This window comes from Capricornis sumatraensis, chromosome 6, assembly GCF_032405125.1.
Source record: "Capricornis sumatraensis isolate serow.1 chromosome 6, serow.2, whole genome shotgun sequence".
NCBI classification, from domain to species: domain Eukaryota; kingdom Metazoa; phylum Chordata; class Mammalia; order Artiodactyla; family Bovidae; genus Capricornis; species Capricornis sumatraensis.
In genome coordinates, this window is record NC_091074.1 from 14,819,652 (window position 1) to 14,835,957 (window position 16,306).

Below are 16,306 nucleotides of genomic sequence, written 5' to 3' on the forward strand. Positions count from 1 at the left end.
TGATTTCCTTTAGGACTGGCTGGTTTGATCTCTTTGCAGTCCAAGGAACTCTCAAGAGTCTTCTCCAACACCACAGTTCAAAAGCATCAGTTCTCCTGTGCTCAGCTTTCTTTATGGTCCAAATCTCACATCCATACATGAATGCTAGAAAACCATAGCTTTGACTGTACAGACCTTTGTTGGCAAAGTAATGTTCCTGCTTTTTAATACACTGTCTAGGTTTGTCATAGCTTTTCTTGAAGGGATACACATAACAGTATCTTTGAGCTCAACTGCAGAAATAAAACCATCAACAAATGGAAAATGTTAACTACTTGAGGAAGCTTCCAAAACCTCAGGAACCACAGCTCATCAGGAGACCACCTAAAGCCAGATTAAAGGAATCCTGTCCCTATATACACGCTGATCTTTATCAATAACCCTGCCCTTGAAACATTCCTATGAAACACCTCACCAAATCCCTCCAGGTTGGGACAGACAATTTTTGAGGACACAAGCCACTGTGTCCCCCCTTGCCTGGCAAAGCAATGAAACTATTCTTTTCTACCTCACACAAAACTCTGTCTCTGAGATTTGGTTTGGCACTGGTGCACAGAGTCCAGGTTTTTAGCATCAGTTTCTCTCATATATATTTTTTCTCACATAATTTATCAGCCTTAGAAGACCCAAATCCCTCTTCTTTTGTCTACTTACTTCAGAATTTATTGTGCATGTGCACACTCAGTTGTGTCCGACTCCTTTGCAACCCCAGGAACTGTAACCCACCAGGCTCCTCTGTCCATGGAATTATCCAGACAAAAATACTGGAGTGGGTTGCCATTCCCTTCTCCAGGGGATTGTCTTGAGCCAATTGTCTTGCACTGGCAAATGGATTCTTACCAACTGTGACACCCCCACAATTTATTGGCCCTTGTTAAAATGTTCCATAGACCCCTTAATCTGACCACTTCTTGAGGTTTTTCACGTTTCTGTGATGCCTCTGTGCATGTAAAAATATTAACATCAATATAAATTTTACCTTTCTTTTTCTACTTAATGTGTCTCTTGCTTGTTTAATTCTCAAGTTCTTCATACTGAGCCCAAAAGGATAGAGGAAAAGTTTCTCCATCCCTATACTTGTAAGGATTAAATGAGATTAACTGTTGAGAAGTCATTTGTTCCAGTCTAATGATTTTCAGCATTATCACACCAGATTTCTTTCATTCAAATGCAGACATAACATAATATGGTTAGAAAATATCAGCCTAACATTTGGGCCAGAATTCTTCTTTATGAGCTGTTTCTGCTTAGAAAACAAGTTCCTAAATGATTGGAAAGTTTCAGCTGGTGACTTCAGAGGACAGGGGATGCTATGGGTGAGGTAAGAGGAGGAATGTATTTTTTTTTACCAAGAAGCCAGGGTAGGAGAGAGAGACAAGTTTTAGGAGAAGAGCAGACATAAGCCAGCAAAACAGAAGAACAGGTACTTCAGAGAAAAAGCCAGGAGAGAAACTTCTGGTCTTTAGTGGTAAAATGGACCAGAGAACAGGGCAATATAATAAGTGATGTGGGGACTTCCCTGGTGGTCCAGTGGTTGAGACTTCCCCTTCCACTGCAGGGGTTATAGGTTTGATTCCTGGTCAGAGAGCTAAGACCCCACATTCCTCATGGTCAAAAAACCAAAACATAAAATACAAACACTAATCTAACACATTTAGACTTAAAAAAATGGCCCACGTGAAAAAAATCTTTAAAAAAGTGATATGTTTTTGTTTCCACCTTTCCAATTATCAGTAAAATCACACATATTTACAAATGCTTTAGTTCTAATTCATCATCTGAGGATGATGAAACAGGAACTGTGTTTATAACCAGATCAATGAGAGGTGGCACCCAGTCAGTCTGTGTGGAGCCCAGGAAGTAGAGGAAGCTGTGTGATAGTAAACTGTCTAGGTATTCACCAAGGGTCCCAGAATGGCTTTGAATTTCAGCAGCAAGGGGAAGTACGGGGCTCAGTTCAGGTTTACCGTGCTCACCAAGGATCAGACGAGCTCTCATATGACACATGACTTACACCAATTTATAAAGACACCAGAAAAGAGTTCACACTGTTTCAAAGTTGGCTCCCTGACTAGGCATTTATTTTTAACATAGAATGAGATTCTTTAGGTTAAATCCTTCTGTTTACATCAATCATATTCCATACCCTCTTCGTTCACCTGTGCTGCCTCAGCTTTGGCTTTTCCTAAGCCAAATACATCCCTGCGCATCTACGACTTGCTTACATGGTCATCAGAACAGAAAGTAAAATTGCTCTACTGAAGATCATAATGATAAAATGTGCTTTTAGTTTTGTTTCATTTTATTTATTTTTATTGAAGCATAATTTTTTTACAATGTTGTGTTAGTTTCTGCTGTACAATGAAGTATATCAGCTATAAGCATACATATAACCCCTCCCTTTTGCACCTTCCTCCAACCCCACCATCCCATGTTTCTAGTTCATCACAGAACACTGAACTGAACTCTCTGTGCTATACAGCAGCTTCCCACTAGCTATCTATTTTACACATGGTAGTGTATATATATGTGTGTGTGTGTGTGTGTGTGTGTGTGTGTGTGTGTTCAGTTGTTCAGCTGTGTCTGACTCTTTGCAACCCCATGGACTGTAGCCTTCCAGGCTCCTCTGTCCATGGAATTTTCCAGGCAAGAATATTGAAGCGAGTTGCCATTTCCTCCTCCAGGGGATCTTCCTGACCCAGGGATCAACCCCGCATCTCTTGCATCTCCTGCATTGGCAGGAGGATGTTTTACCACAGCACCACCTGAGGATCCAGTGTATGTATTGCTACTGCTACTGCTAAGTCACTTCAGTCGTGTCTGACTCGGTGCGACCCCATAGACGGCAGCCCACCAGGCTCCCCCATCTCTGGGATTCTCCAGGCAAGAACACTGGAGTGGGTTGCCATTTTCTTCTCCAATGCATGAAAGTGAAAAGTGAAAGTGAAGTCGCTCAGTCGTATCCGACTCTTAGTGACCCCATGGACTGCAGCCTACCAGGCTCCTTCATTCATAGGATTTTCCAGGCAAGAGTACTGGAGTGGGGTGCCATTGCCTTCTCCGCAGTGTATGTATGTCAATTCTAATCTCCCGGTTTGTCCCACCCCCATGCTCCCTCCTCCCATGTACCCATATCCATTCTTTACATCTGTGTCTCCATTCTTGCCCTGCAAATAGGCTTGTTTGAACCATTTTTCTAGGTTTCACATAGATGTGTTACTACACAATACTTGTTTTTCTCTTTCTGACTTACTTCACTCTGTATGACAGACTGTAGGTCCATTACCTAAGTCACTTCAGTTGTGTCCGACTCTGTGCGACCCCAGAGACAGCAGCCCACCAGGCTCCCCCGTCCCTGGGATTCTCCAGGCAAGAACACTGGAGTGGGTTGCCATTTCCTTCTCCAATGCATGAAAGTGAAAAGTGAAACTGAAGTCACTCAGTCGTATCCGACTCTTAGCGACCCCATGGATTGCAGCCTTCCAGGCTCCTCCATCCATGGGATTTTTCCAGGCAAGAGTACTGGAGTGGGGTACCATTGCCTTCTCTGGTAGGTCCATTTACATCTCTACAAATGACCCTATTTCATTTCTTTTAGTAGCTGAATAATATTCCATTGTGTATATGTAGCACTATCTTCTTTATCCATATTCTTTAAATAGAGATAAATTATGAAACTATTTATGTTCTGTTCTCGCACAGGTATGTTTAAAGTTATACTTCATAGGTCTCTTCTTGGAAACTTCAACTACAAAGTCAAGTGTTGTCAGTTTTTAATTTTTTCTTCAGAGAAAACTTTTCCTTTGCCATCCAGTGATATTATGTCTTTCATTTGGGCCATTTCCTCCCTTCTTCTTTGAGATCTCCACACTGAATTTTGCTCCAGTTTCCTGTTCCTTCTCTGATAGTCTTTGTAATTAGAATTGGAGGTTTGGGAGAAACTCACATTCAGAGTAATTCCAGATGGAGCCAGGAGCAAGAACTTAAGTCTTACTGACCCATGGAAATTTACCTGTGGTCAGCCCTGGGCTCTGTGTATGCTTAGTTGCCAAGTTGTGTCTGACTCTTTGTGACGCCATGGACTATAGCCCGCCAGGCTCCTCTCTCCATGGGATTCTTCAGGCAAGAATAGTGGAGTGGGTTGCCATGCCCTCTTCCAGGGGATCTTCCCAACCCAGGGATCGAACCCAGGTCTCCATCATTGCAGGCAGATTCTTTACTATCTGAACCACCAGGGAGATCCTGGGATGCTATTGAAATAAAACACCCACAGTCCCTCAGTTGAAACTGGTTCTTTCTCTTGCTTTCTGAGCCCTCTTCAAAATGATCAAAACAAACAGTACCCCTTCACCTCACAGGGTAACAAGTTATCTTGGTCTCAATTCCTACATCCCTTCTTGCTCTGAGTTGCTTAGGATCACACTTCCTTGGATTCATGAACTACATTTAGGTGGCAAGAAAACAGAGAGACAGGCTGTTGCAAATCAAAAGAAGCAGACACTTGGGCATTTCAGGTGACCAAAGCATTTCAGGATGGTTCTGGGTTTGCACTGCATCAGTAAGTGAATTCTCTTTCCTGCTCCCATTGGCAGAAATGGTTCAGCTTTAGTGAGCCATTCAGATCTTGGCTACATTACTGGGACTCTTATCTTTCTTGAAAAGACATGGACATGATCCTGAAAATAAATATATGAATGAATAAATAAATAACAGTGCTAAGATTTTCTGTCTTCAAAATGTTAAATATTCAACAAAGTAATCCATAAGGAAAAGTATAATGCTGTTACGATTTTTCAAAAAAAAAAAAAAAGAAATAGACTAGGATGGAGAGAGTGATATTATAAAATCAAGAGGAGACTTTGATTTCCAAGTTGCATCTACTTATTTATCACATGAATATGAATAAATTTTCTTTTTCAATCTAAACTTGCTAAGCCACTTGTGGTTTTGTTCCAGCAACTGCTCCCCTGTGCAGGCTGTGGCTTTGCTTATAGTGAGCTCAGATGACTTTTCTGAGTCATCGTGCTTCTCTGGGCAAGGGAGGTATTTGCTGTCACTAAAGTGAGTTGAATAAACAAGATGTCACTCTGTATTTGCTGAAAATTGGTGCCTTGTCAGGAGGCAGTGGTGATGTGGGCAGTGATCTGGTGCACTCTAGAATATTAACAGAGGTTCCAGGATCTTGCAAACAAGCAGCCTGTGCTACTTTTCTTTCAAAATAATGCTATTAAATATTAAATGCATACATATTCAGTTGCTTCAGTCATGTCTGACTCTTTGTGACCCTGTATGGACTGAAGCCCACCAGGCTTCTCTGTCCATGGGATTCTCCATGCAAGAATACTGGAGTAGGTTGCCATGCCCTCCTCCAGAGGATCTTCCGAACTCAGGGATTGAACTGGTGTATCTTGTGTTGCAGATGGATTCTTTGCCGCTGAGCCCCCATGGAAGCCCAAATATTAAATACTTCATAATATTATTCTTTAAATATAATATTATTATATTATAGTAATGTAATATAAATATTTAAATATAAAGAATAATATTATGAAGTAGATCATTATCTTCATGAGAAATAAATAACTGTGATGCTTGAATGTACCATATGGAATTTTGTTTGTTGATGGTTAATTCTCACATATGCTAATTGTTGACCAAAGTCTGCTATTCTTCTGTTGCGGAAGATTTCCTTAATCTCTGTTTCTTTCTCTTAGGATAGCTGAGAAACTTGATTTGTATGAGTTTTTGTGGAGTTGCCTCTGTCTTTAAAAGCTAGGTCAATAGAGTTGTTGGAGTTGAAATTGTCCAGCCCTTTAACTACATTTGGGCTTGATGGATACTGAACCTGGTTAGTCTCATAAGCCTCTGGGAGCCACTTTCCTCCTTTTTATATTTTGAATGGCCTACTTTTGCTTGTGGACTGTAACATGCAATCTTGCATAACAACAGCTTTTATAGCTTTTTAACTCTAGTATCCAACACAGGACTTTCTGTACATATCAGGGCTCCAGAAACATTTGATGTTATTGATAACAGTCAATGGTGATAAAGAGTATTTTAAATTTTAGAAGTATTTTTTATTAAAAGAGTAACCGACCATGGAGAATATCATGAGAAATGCTGGGCTGGAAGAAGCACAAGCTGGAATCAAGATTGCCAGGAGAAATATCAATAACCTCAGATATGCAGATGACAGCACCCTTAAGGCAGAAAGTGAAGAGGAATTAAAAAGGCTCTTGATGAAAGTGAAAGAGGAGAGTGAAAAAGTTGGCTTAAAGCTCAACATTCAGAAAACGAAGATCATGGCATCTGGTCCCATCACTTCATGGGAAATAGATGGGGAAACAGTGGCAACAGTGTCAGACTTTATTTTGGGGGGCTCCAAAATCACTGCAAATGGTGACTGCAGCCATGAAATTAAAAGACGCTTACTCCTTGGAAGGAAAATTATGACCAACCTAGATAGCATATTGAAAAGCAGAGACATTACTTTGCCGACTAAGGTCCATCTAGTCAAGGCTATGGTTTTTCCAGTAGTCATGTATGGATGTGAGAGCTGGATTGTGAAGAAAGCTGAGCACTGAAGAATTGATGCTTTTAAACTGCGGTGTTGGAGAAGACTCTTGAGAGTCCCTTGGACTGCAAGGAAATCCAACCAGTTCATCCTAAAGCAGATCAGTCCTGGGTATTGATTGGAAGCACTGATGCTAAAGCTGAAACTCCAGTACTTTGGCCACCTCATGCCAAAAGTTGACTCATTGGAAAAGACCCTGATACTGGGAGAGATTGGGGGAAGGAGGAGAAGGGGATGACAGAGGATGAGATGACTGGATGGCATCACCGTCTTGATGGACATGAGTTTGAGTGAACTCCGGGAGTTGGTGATGGACAGCGAGGCCTGGGGTGCTATGATTCATGGAGCTGCAAACAGCTGGACACGACTGAACTGAACTGAACTGAACCAACCATGGTGATACAATCTCCTGCTCACTGTTCCTACTTTACAAGCAGGAAATGAACTTAGAGTACAGAACCTGCGTAAGGCTTAAGATGAATATAGCTCACGCTAACAAACAGATTTGACATAAAGCTGTCACTGGAATTATCATGCTTTTTATGTTGAATTTGACTAGTGATAGCTGGCTTTGACTGCATTTCTCATATGTAAAGTGGTTCATGTTTATTAACTCAGCCTCATAGCAATTCAAAGTGAGACATGAATTATTACTTATATTTCAAAGATGACAAATGCAGAAATCAAAGTTTTAGTTGCTGGGGCTCCAAGGTCCTGTTGCTGAGGGCTCCTCAAGGATTTAAGCCATGGAAGCCATTGTAAGGACCCACTTTCATCTGATGTGTTATATAGTTTTTCATTTAAAGTTAGGTTTGAATTCAGCGAGTGAGGTTAAGATTATATATATGAATCTGTTTCTCATCTTGAATAATTTTCTGTGTATTTCTAGCCAATAATATTTCATGTTATTGAGCTTTCATTTTCATTTTTGTCAAATTATCTCTTTAAAATTTTTCTGTATTAGTTTCACCAAAGGATTGTGGTTGGGAGTCCTCGTACAATGTATTTAACTATAAAGCAAAAGAAAAATCCTATGTTATGTACTGATTTTTAACAAAAGTGCAGAAGTAATTCCATGGAGGAAGCACAGTCTTTTCAGCAAGTGGTGCTGGAGCAATTGAACATACTAAAACGTGAAGCTCACCCAAAACCTCATGTCTTATTCATAAGTGAACTCAAAATGGATCAGAGATTTAAATATACAATGTAAGACTATAAAACATTTGAAACAAAAACAGAGGGGAATATCTTTAGGAGGTAGGCCTGGGTAGAACTCTTGGACATGACATCAAAAGTGTGATAAAAGTGACATAAAATTTTTTTGCTAAACTAGACTTCATCAAAATAAAAAACCTTATGTATATATTTATGTATCACCCTTTTGATGTTATATATATATATATATGTATGTGTGTATATATGTATAAAAATCACTTTAATATACACTTCAAATAACACAACATTGTAAATCAACTATATTTCAATAAAAAAATAAAATCTTTTGCTCCATGAAAGTTCCTGTTAATAATAGAATAAAAAGACAAGCTATATCCTGGTAGACAGTGTTTTCAAACTGGTTATCTGACAAAGAAGTTATATTTAGAATATAGAGAACTGTCAAAAATCAGCAGCAAAAAAAGAAAAATAGAAAATGGGCGAAAGGTACAAACAAGTATTTCCCAAAGAGAAGAGGTAGACAGTATGCAAGCACATGAAAAGAAATTTAGCATCTTTAGCCATTAGGGAAATAAACCTGAAAGCTGCAACAAGACATCACTATATATGTGTCAGTATGTACAATAAGAAACAGTAATAAGACCAAATGCTATCAAGGATGCTGAGAACCTAAATTTCTCACACAATTATAATGTGAATCTAAAAAGGTACAACTACTCTGGAAAGAATTTGGCACTTTTTCCATGGGAGTCTATATGCTATTTTCTTAGTTTCATGTGAATCTCTGTTTTATAATAAGTTAAAGAAATCACATGTCCAACGTGGTAAGATGGGAATGGGCCATCACTCCATTCATGATCTTATTGTAATGATAAAAATGGTATTATCAATAATAATGTACATATAATAGACACGCACAGTTTATTTGAAAAATTTTTTATATCTAGTTGTTTCAGATTAAAATATCTAAAACATTCTAGCCATTTAAGAGAGAGAATCCTTTTAAAGTTCTAGTCATGGTTTGCTGCACCAGAGGTTTTATTTGAAAAAATTCAGAGGCACCACTGGATGGCAGTAGAGGTTTGCTTTTTTGTTTACCTGGCATATGCGGAGGAGAGCGGGGCAGGGGAAGGCTGAGAAAATAAGGGACACATTTGGTTCTGCTTTCAGAACCAAATAAAAAAATAAACACACATTTGTAATGATAAACATTATTTGTAATTAGCAAGGTTTAAGCTGCAAATGCTATCATTAAAAAATAGTCAGTATGGTGTAAGTTAAATAAACTTGCAAAAAATAACAAACTGAAAGATCACAGGCAGAGTAAACTTTGTAAAATAAATCTTGAGATAACAGTCTGGATGAAAATGAGAAACTTCAGAGAAAAAAATTTGGCATTGAGCTCTGTGATGGCAAGTGAGATTTTATGGTTCAAAATCTCAATATCTTTCAGAAATTTTAAGCTATTCTTTTATTTCTGCCTCCTCTCACTAATGATTATACAAAGTTCAGCTGCTGCTTGTCATTTGTTTTTAATTTAACTTAATTTATTTTTAAATTTTGTATTGGAGTATAGCTGATTTACAATGTTGTATTAATTTCAGGTATACAGCAAACTTATCCAATTATGAAAAAGAAAAAATGAAGTGAAAGTGTTAGTCCCTCAGTAGTGTCAGACTCTGTGATCCTATAGACTGGAGCCTGCCAGGCTCCTCTCTGTCCATGAAATTTTCCAGGCTAGAATACTAGAGTGGGTAGTCATTCCATTCTCCAGGAAATCTTCCTGACCCAAAGACTGAACCCAGGTCTCTTGCATTGCAGGCAGATTCTTTACCATCTGAGCCACTATATCTATTCTTATTCAGATTTTCCCCCCATTTAGGTTATTATAGAATACTGAGTAGAGTTCCCTGTGCTATACAGTAGGTCTTTGCTTATTATCTATTTTATATATAGTAATGTATATATATTAATCCCAGACTCTTAATTTATCCTCCTCTCCACTCCATCATTTCATAACCGGGAAAAAGTCTTCCTCTTTTAGATTACAGATTAAAGCCATATGAAGCAGAGGGAAAAAATTCTGCTGTTTTTGTGTTATCACATTTCAAAATACTCAGTATCTTTTCATCTTGAAAAATCTCTATATCACTTGCTGGGTTTTCTGTGAAATTTATTTGCTAGGGACAAATTGAAGCATTGTCTTAATATTAAGGTTCAAGAGATGGGGGTTGCAATGGGGAAGTGAGGAAGTGGAGGTTGACAGGCCCATGAGGGTTCCATCCTAGTCTTTAATGAAAGGCTTTCTAGGTTAAAAAGAGAGAGAAAGAGATCCTATGCTTTTCTTCCTAGAGGTTAACTAATAAGGTTAACCCATTCATGCTTCTCACTCTAACTATATACTGTCATCAGGAATATTTCTGAGGCATTTATTTGCATATGTTACTATTCCTCTGTGTCATCCTAATGTCAGACAAAATGAAACAATGAGTATTATGTCTGGGCCTTCTCTGTGTAGGAGAGACACATTGAAAATCTCAGTGGAAAATTCACAGAATTGTTGAAGCAAATTTCCACATGAGTCAGGCATCAGAACAATTTTTACAGAAAAATGGTCCAACTTTCAGTCTGCCTTCTACAATGCCATCTAAACCTTATGGACGCTAGATGTTGAAAGAGGAGTGAAATTACCATAATGAGACTTCAGTGGTGAGGCTGGGATGGTAACACAGAACAGCACCATCCTGGAGTTTGAGGATGAAAGTGCCAGGAAAGAAAGAGCTGGCACTGGGACTTCTGTGGTGGTCCAGTAGTTAAGAATCAGCCTGCTAATGCAGAGGATCAGGGTTTGATTCCTGGTGAGGAACTAAGATCCCACATGCCTCGGAGCAACTAAGCCCACATACTGACAACTAGAGAAGCCTGTGCACCACAAGGAAGACTCAGCATAGCCATATTAATAAATAAATTAAAAAAGATGGGGCTGGCATTTTTCCCACCCCAGAGTAGGTGATCAGTAAATCCTATTGGCTGTGAACCTGATTGCGATAAGAAGATGCTAATTCATGGTACTTTCTTGGCACAACAGACTTTAAAAATAAACAAGTATTCTTAATGCTTTAGTAGAGAGAAATATCAGAGAAGCAATGGCATCCCACTCCAGTACTCTTGCCTGCAAAATCCCATGGATGGAGGAGCTTGGTAGGCTGCAGACCATGGGGTCGCTAGGAGTCGGACACGACTGAGTGACTTCACTTTCACTTTTCACTTTCATGCATTGGAGAAGGAAATGGCAACCCACTCCAGTATTCTTGCCTGGAGAATCCCAGGGACGAGGGAGCCTGGTGGGCTGCTGTCTATGGGGTCGCACAGAGTCGGACACAACTGAAGCAACTTAGCAGCAGCAGCAGAGAGAAATATCTGATATTCTCTCATTTACTTTATCCACATCAGCAAACCTTAAGAAATCTGATTTTCATGACATAATAATACTTCTGTATATCCATCTTTGGTATAAATAGGAACACAGCTTTTCAAGGAATGTGGGTGTCTTTGTCTATTTTTTTACTGTTATCTCAAATTTAAATTTTTATTTCATATTGAACAATTAATAATGTGATAGTTTCAGGTGGACAGCAAAGGGACTCAACCGTACATATGCATGTATCCATTCCCCTCCAAACTCCCCTCACATCCAGGCTGCCACATAACATTGAGCAGAGTTCTATGTGCTGTACGATAGGTCCTTATTGGTTATCTGCTTTAAGTATAGCACTGTGTACATGTCCATCCCAAACTCCGTAACTCTTTCCCCCAGCATGTAAGGTCTATTTTTTAGTAGAAGAATAAGGTTGTTTATTTTCTCTGTATTTCTATAAGTGAGTAATAAAGATAGTTAATTCTTCTATACTATAATTTTGCTATAACTGATAATGAGATGAAGCAATTAAAATATTTTTCACAACTGCAATATTTGTCAGGAAGCATTTAACAGGAGGCTTTCTGTGTGCTGTTTTGGATCTGTCAGGAATTCTCTGTTCCTTATTAATTCGTGAATATTCAGGAATTAAGAGGAGAGGCAAGCCTCTCCCCCTCTTCCGGGGGCTTAGGAATCCAGGCATTTCCTTCCTTAGCTTTTCTATATGGTGATAAGTACCCTCTTCCTTTTTATGAACCATATGGTAAAAGTGATTATTTACAACCCTCTCTCTTTCATATGGATGACCTCATGTTTCCATGTAAGTTTTGATTTTATCTCTGCTGAAAATAGCTATCTTGTAAGACAGTATAAATACCTACACAATGTTGGATAAAACACCTTTGCTCCATCAGAGCTTTGGTCCCCGTGTCTTGCTTTCTCTCTCTCTCTTTCAGGCTGATCCCCTGGAGCACAGAGGCTCTCTGAGTTCACTTTCCTGCCTTGGCTTCTAAGTCCCTCTCGAGAAGGCGCTCTGCACCTTCACCCCATCGAGAGGGCGCATGTGGCCTCCGTGAACAGAGCAAGCCCTGTGCCAGGTGCTTTATTGGCTTTCTGTGTAAACCAAGGAATATCATCATCTTTCTCTCTCCTTTACTTTCTTATCGGTTGACTCCGGACCACCAGGTTCTGGTCCATTAAAGGGCCTCGTTGAATATTTATCAGTTTTTTACTTTTGCTTTAGCTTTGATAACAAACAGGATCTTAGACTTTCAAATTAGACAGTTTCTTTTTTTAAAATATAAATTTATTTATTTTAATTGGAGGTTAATTACTTTAGAATATTGCATTGGTTTTGCCATACATCAACATGTATCCACCACAGGTATACACGTGTTCCCCATCCTGAACCCTCCTCCCTCCTCCCTCCCCGTACCATCCCTCTGTGTCATCTCAGTGCACCAGCCCCAAGCATCCAGTATCATGCATTGAACCTGGAATGGTGATTCATTTCATATATGATATTATAAATGTTTCAATGCCATTTTCCCAAATCATCCTGCCCTCTCCCTCTCCCAAGAGTCCAAAAGACTGTTCTATACATCTGTGTCTCTTTTGCTGTCTCGCATACAGGGTTATCGTTACCATCTTTGTAAATTCCATATATATGTGTTAGTATACTGTATTGGTATTTTTCTTTCTGGCTTACTTCACTCTGTATAATCGGCTCCAGTTTCATCCACCTCATTAGAACTGATTCAAATGTATTCTTTCAATGGCTGAGTAATACTCCATTGTGTATATATACCACAGCTTTCTTATCCATTCGTCTGTTGATGGACATCTAGGTTGCTTCCATGTCCTGGCTATTATAAACAGTGCTGTGATGAATATTGGGGTACATGTGTCTCTTTCAATTCTGGTTTCCTCCATGTGTATGCCCAGCAGTGGGATTGCTGGTCATAAGGCAGTTCTATTTCTAGTTTTTTAAGGAATCTCCACACTGTTCTGCATAGTGGCTGTACTAGTTTGCATTCCCACCAACAGTGTAAGAAGGTTCCCTTTTCTCCACACCGTCTCCAGCATCTATTGTTTGTAGACTTTTGGATCACAGCCATTCTGTTGTGAAATGGTACCTCATTGTGGTTTTGATTTGCATTTCTCTGATAATGAGTGATGTCGAGCATCTTTTCATGTGTTTGTTAGCCATCCATGTCTTCTTTGGAGAAATGTCTATTTAGTTCTTTGGCCCATTTTTTGATTGGGTCATTTATTTTTCTGGAATTGAGCTGTAGGAGTTGCTTGTATATTTTTGAGATTAGTTGTTTGTCAGTTGCTTCATTTGCTATTATTTTCTGCGATTCTGAAGGCTGTCTTTTCACCTTGCTTATAGTTTCCTTTGTTGTGCAGAAGCTTTTAAGTTTAATTAGGTCATATTATTTATTTTTGCTTTCATTTCCAGTATTCTGGGAGGTGGATCATACAGGATCCTGCTGTGATGTATGTCAGAGAGTGTTTGCCTATGTTTTCCTCTAGGAGTTTTATAGTTTCTGGTCTTATGTTTAGATCTTTAAGCCATTTTGAGTTTATTTTTGTGTATGGTGTTAGAAAGTTTTCTAGTTTCATTCTTTTACAAGTGGTTGACCAGTTTTCCCAGCACCACTTGTTAAAGAGATTGTCTTTAATCCATTGTGTATTCTTGCATCCTTTGTCAAAGATAAGGTGTCCATAGGTGCATGGATTTATCTCTGGGCTTTCTATTTTGTTCCTTTGATCTATATTTCTGTCTTTGTGCCAGTACCATACCGTCTTGATGACTGTGGCTTTGTAGTAGAGCCTGAAGTCAGGCAGGTTGATTCCTCCAGTTCCATTCTTCTTTCTCAAGATTGCTTTGGCTATTCGAGGCTTTTTGTATTTTCATACAAATTGTGAAATTATTTTTCTAGCTCTGTGAAAAATACCGTTGGTAGCTTGATAGGGATGCATTGAATCTATAGACTGCTTTGGGTGGTATACTCGTTTTCACTATACTGATTCTTCTGATCCATGAACACGGTATATTTCTCCGTCTATTAGTGTCCTCTTGATTTCTTTCACCAGTGTTTTATAGTTTTCTATATATAGGTCTTTAGTTTCTTTAGGTAGATATATTCCTAAGTATTTTATTCTTTTCATTGCAACAGTGAATGGAATTGTTTCCTTAATTTCTGTGTGTTGATTTTATATCCTGCAACTTTACTATATTCATTGATTAGCTCTAGTAATTTTCTGGTGGAGTCTTTAGGGTTTTCTATGTAGAGGATCATGTCATCTTCAAACAGTGAGAGTTTTACTTCTTCTTTTCCAATTTGGATTCCTTTTATTTCTTTTCCTGGTCTGATTGCTGTGGCCAAAACTTCCAAAACTATGTTGAATAGTAGTGGTGAGAGTGGACACCCTTGTCTTGTTCCTGACTTTAGGGGAAATGCTTTCAACTTTTCACCATTGAGGATAATGTTTGCTGTGGGTTAGTCATATATAGCTTTTATTATGTTGAGGTATGTTCCTTCTATTCCTGCTTTCTGGAGAGTTTTGTAAATTCTCTGGGGCTTCTGAGGCTAACGCTGAGAGATCAATAATTAAAAGTGAGTCCCTCAAATCCTCTCGGCTTTATACTTTTGATCTTGTCTTCCCTCAGTTTCATTTTTCTCTAAAACCTGGCATAGGCTCAGGCCCCTGATAATCTTGCATAACATGTATTTTTGTCTCTTCACTCTACTGTCTTCAATCCTTTCAACACCTCCATTTTTCTGTTTTTTCTTTGCTGATGATGTTTCTCCTTGAAAAATCTATCCTTGATCCAAATGAGTCTTTTGGAGAATATATGTAATATAGATAGCTACAGACAGGCATTCAGAGAATATGGCTCTGGACCTCAAAATCCAGGTGTTATGTTTTAAGATGAATATATATCAAAATTGTCCTGTCAGGTTAAATACCATCATATTCTGATAAAGCTTTGACCTTACCTATCTTGTTTCTTGAAGTTGGGCTCTAGAACCTCCTAGAAACAGTTTTTAAGAGGCTTATTTCTAGTACTTTCAGGAAAAGCACCAGGGGAACAGATGAATATTTTACTGTGAGAGTTAATTTGATTCCTGTGCTCAGTATTGGCACCCAATAATTCACATTCCTGAAAAATTGCCTGAATCTTTGTAGGAAAGAAATTGTCCACTAAGTCATAAAGAAGAGACCTTTTGGAATAAATCTCACTGAAATTTTTAATACTTCATGCTTTAAAATAGTAATAAATAAGTCAGAGAGTTTCCTCCAAGCTTTCCCACAGCTGACCTGATTGGCATCCCTTGTCCTTTACATGGAAACTCTTTTTAAATGCTCAGATCGCTTCCTAAGCAGCATTACATGCAACCTCATCTCTGCCTTCTTAGCAAGGTAGCAAGAGGCAGTTACTCCATTTTCATTAGTGCCAAGGTTAAAGCAGAGAGTGAGAAGATGCTGGGGAAGATGGTTTCCAACACTTGAGAAGCATTTGGCTGTACCTATGAAAATACAGTTTACTTCTGTGAGCAGGCAATTAATCTGTGCTATCAAATTCACAACTGAGTGGAAATCAGGGCAGGTAGGAAAAAAAAAAGAAAGATCCAAAATTGTTTTAACACCTTGTATGTGATGGGTGTTGTGCTAAGCACTATAAAACTGCTTTTTATCATCAAATCTTTACAGCCCTAGGATGAAAATTTCTTTTTACATACAAGGAAACTAGAATTTAGAGAGGTGAGATGACTTTTGATCACATAGCTTGAAAAAGGTAGAACATGCTTCTTACTGTTTTTTAAGATTTTTTTTTAATTTCAATTTTTTTAACACCAAAAACATTTTGTGTTGGAGTATAGCTGATTTAAAATGTTATGATAGTTTTAAGTATGATTGTTTAAGACAGCAAAGGGAATCAGTCATATCCACACATATCCATTCTCCCCCAAACTCCCCTCCCATCCAGGCTGCCACATAACATTAAGCAGAGTTCCCTGTGTTATACAGTAGGGCCTCATTGGTTATCCATTTTAAATATAGCAGTGTGTACACATCGATCCCAAACT